Source organism: Triticum dicoccoides, chromosome 3B (assembly GCF_002162155.2).
Source record: "Triticum dicoccoides isolate Atlit2015 ecotype Zavitan chromosome 3B, WEW_v2.0, whole genome shotgun sequence".
Classification (NCBI taxonomy): domain Eukaryota; kingdom Viridiplantae; phylum Streptophyta; class Magnoliopsida; order Poales; family Poaceae; genus Triticum; species Triticum dicoccoides.
This window is the reverse complement of record NC_041385.1, coordinates 212,157,312-212,161,362: the sequence shown is the minus strand read 5'-3', so window position 1 is coordinate 212,161,362 and position 4,051 is coordinate 212,157,312.

The window sequence follows — 4,051 nt, the reverse complement described above, 5'->3', positions numbered from 1 at the left end:
TGGACTAGGCGTCGTTCAGAGAAGTATAGCCTTGCCGGGACGCAGACGACAGAAAAGCTAAGTTGCCGAAGTTTGAGCACAATCAGTTTTAAATTTCTTAAGTTATATTCCTTGAACGACCACGCTTTGTATGGAAAACCTGTGCGCGGAGGAACCGGCTCGGGGCTAGTTGCGCCCCTACTTTGTTTCGAGTCCGCTCAACAATGTAAGTGCGCTGCGACTAGTCCCGACAAGGTTTCTTGCCGGAGGCAACACCACCAGCAGGCTGCTGATGTTCCGCACTCAGCGCTCGCGGCAAGGGTGCCTGCGCCGGCAAGTTCCCTAAAAGCGTAGGGTAAAAACATACAAGGGAGGGAATCGGGTAAAGGAGATAATGTAGCAGGCATTGCCCAAAATAAAGTTATATTACAAAAGTAACTTGTTGCGGCACTGACTAAATTGTTCTCATAACTTAAATAACAGCGATAAGGAAGAGAGAAGAAGGGTGGCCTAATCCACGCGCTCGCCATCGATCCTCCTGACTTCATTCACCTTGTCCATGATGGGTGCGACAATGGCTTTGAGCTCTTCAAGATCAGCACCCGCCGGCAGCTTCTTGAGGACGCGGGTGAGGTCGAGGCCCGGGTTGCGGAAGAGTATCTTCACCAACACCTTCTCCAAGACCTTGGCGCAGATTGCGCGCGACTCGTCAGCCAACTTCTTTGGGATCCTTTTCCGGAGCTGCTGGAGAGCCGTCGCCACACCCTTGAAGAAAAGAGTAAGCTTGGCGCTGGGCTGGAGGTTCTCGTCGGAGGAGTACCCGAAGCCCGCCAAGTCCAGTTCCGCCAGCTCTTCGTCGATGGTTGCGGCAATGTTGACGAGGCCCTCTGTCCAGAGCTCCACCATGGCCCTGAAGGTGTTTTGAGTCTCGGCGGCCCTCGTTAGCAGCTCCTCGTTGCCCTTGATCTCTTGCTTCAAGTCCTCCTCCCTCTTCTTGGCGCCGTCTAGCGTCTCCGTCAATGTGGCCAGCTTCAGCTCCAAGTCAGCATTTGAGTCCTTGACGGTGTTCAGTTCCTTGCCCTTGTCGGCGAGTTGGACTTGCAGATCGCCATGAGCAAGGGCATCCTTCTCGCGTTCGCGCTGGAGTGCGGCAAGTTCCTCATTTTTCCCTTTCAGGTCAGCCTCCAGCTGCGTCACCTTCACCTCCAATTCCTTCTTGGCGGCTTCGGCAGCTGCAGCAGCGTCCTTTGCCTCCTTGAGCGCCCCGCCAAGTGATTGCTCGCGTGCGGCGAGCTCCTCCTCGTAGCTGTCCAGATTGACTTTCCGCTGCGTCAGTTCACCCTCCCGGGTGGACACCTCCTCAGCGGCAAGCCTCTGTTGCTCCTCAGCTTCTGCCTTCTCAAGGATGAAGGCCTTCAACGCCTCGACAAGCTGCGCCCTCTCCTCCGCAATGGATCGGAGGGCCTCTTGGTTGCGGCTCTAGAGCTCCTCCGCATGCTTCTCTATGTCAACTCCCGCCTGCGCGACAAGCGCTTCCCGGGACTCCAGCTTCGCCTGCCGGGCGCGGTAGAGCGACACCAGCTTCCGGAGCAGTTGCTCCTCCTCGGACTCGCCGTAGCTGCTGCTTGGTGTGTCAACCACTGACAGCCCGGCGGAGGCGAGCACCTCTCCGTCAAAAGACTCTCCCTCGATCGGCGCCCTGGAGCTCGACGCCCAGGGAAGATGGATGAAGACACCCTTGCCGGCCTTCAAGTAGGCGCCAGGCTGGGGCTCCTCGGAGCCCGGTGCTGCGTCAGCGGCAGAGGGGTCAGCGGTCGGTGTAGCGCCTTGCACTCCTGCGCCCTCCGGGTCATTAGTGCGATCACCGGACCCCTCGCCAGCTCCTGCACCAGCAGCCTTGGCGGCCTCTTCGCCGGCGGGATCGTCAGCGTCGGCCTCTTCCTCGGCGGCGGCGACATCTTCGGTATTGCCGTGTGCGTCCTCCTCGCCGGTGGCCTCAGTCTCCATCGGATCTGTGGGAGGGAGATCTGAAGACAGGAAGAGGAAGGAAAAGTCAAGCAAATATCCAAAAAGAAGATCAGAAGAAGAACCCAAGGGAAAATTTCCGACAAGGAGGGTTACCTGTACTGGGCTCTATGACCATGGGCTCCACCACCGAAGGCTCGCTGGTCCCGCCCCTTGCCGGGGACCTCTCCCTTGCCGGGGAGCGCTCCCTTGTCGGGGAATCGCCCCTTGGCGGCATAGTCGAAGCAGACAGCACCTCTAGAGCGGCTTCTGGTTGCTCCTGATGGGCCTGCTCTGCTCCTACACAAGAAAGTGAACAATCACAATGACAGCAAAGAAAGAGCACCCACGCACGCCCCACAACAGGAAGTGAACAAATACTTACGCTGGGGGCTGTGCTGGGGGCTGCTTCGTGGAGAAGGTGCCGGGTCCGTCAAGGTGGTCTCGGATGTGTCCTCTGCCATCACAGCAGGATCGTCCTCGATGACAACCACAGGGACCTTGGCCCTCTTCGCCGCTCTCTCGGCCAGAGTCCTGAAATGGAACAAGGATTCAGAGGGAAGCGAATCAGATGCAAGATAAGAAACAACAGAGATCGAAGAAATACAAGTACAACAAGGAAGAAGTCTTACTCCTCCTCCTCTTCTTCCTCCTTGTCGGAGCTCAGCGCGGAGAGGTCGAAGTCTGGTACCCTTTCTGCGCGGTGAGGCGGAGGAGTAGGCTCCCTTGGGCGCTTGCCGGAGGCTGCGGTGGGATCAGACGTGGCTGCTCGAGAAGACCCAGCCCCAGTTGCCGGCGCAGCATGAGATGCTCCTGCAGCAATGGTACTTGCCGCGGTGGAGCGTGTCCCACGGTGCTGCGGCTGTTGGCCCGTCTGCCGCCCTGCTGTGTCTCCGGCCCTGCGAAGACGCCTCCTTGTTTGAGCTAGGGGCTACGCTGAGGGCCCCGTCTGCGGCAAGCTGCTTGAAGATGGTTGGCCACTTGCACCCCCGACAGGCTCGTTTGCCTCGGCTTCGGGCTCCTCCTCGCCAGCGACCTCCCCGCCAAGGTCCTCTCGGTCGGCAAGGCTTGCCGCCTCGGCCACCTCTGCCTCCTCCAACGTGAAGCCAAACTCACCTGCGGCGGCGGCTGCTGCCGCCTCTTCAGCCCTGGTGGCGATGTACCGCATCTCGTCGTCGGTGGTGTCGCGGGTGAGGAGCCTCTGCTCGTCGGCACAGACTGCTACCTCCACCAAGCTATCGAAGAATTGTGCACTACGTCGTCGGCGGGCTCTTTCCAAGTAGGGATGATCCCATGCGAGTCGCACTCCGGCATCATTGCACGGATGCGATCAAGCTTGGAGTTGTTGCATAGTGGGATGACACCCTGCGGCAGCCTGAACCACTCCGGATGGTTGGCGTCGTGCTTGAACAGCTCCTTGAGCATCCCATCCAACTCCAGAACTGTGAAGTTGAAATTGAGGACTGGACGCAGCCTCATGCTATCCGCCGGGCCGCCAAACAGCCAGGCAGGCCTCCTCCTCTCTTGCAGAGGGGCGATGCGGCGACGAAGAAAATCCGCGCCAACGGCCCCTACTGTGAGCCCGGCAAGCCTGAGCCGTAGAATCCGGGTGGTGGCGATCTTCAGATTGGCATCGTCCGCCCCCAGAGCGCCCCAGTCGCCACCACGCACTACTCGGGTCTGGCACAAATTGGTGAATGGCTGCGGATCTGCGTCAACAATCCAACACCATTCAGCCCTCCACTCGTCCCATTTGCCGCGGAGCTCCCCCTCCAGATACACCTCCTTCTTGCCGACCCTTGAGATCCAGGAGACCCCGCCCGACAAGGGCTCTCCTTTCTCGACCCGAGGAATGAAATAATGGCGGAAAAGGGCAACGTTGGGGTGGACTCCGACAAAGTTCTCACAAAGGTGCGCGAAAACCGCCATTGTTAGAACGGCGTTGGGGGTGAAGTCAAGGAGATGGAGCCCGTATGTATTCATGACGTCGCAGAAGAAATCGGAAAAGGGCGGGCAGAGCTCGCAATAGAAGAACACTGGAAAGAAATGATACCCTTTTGGGCACCGC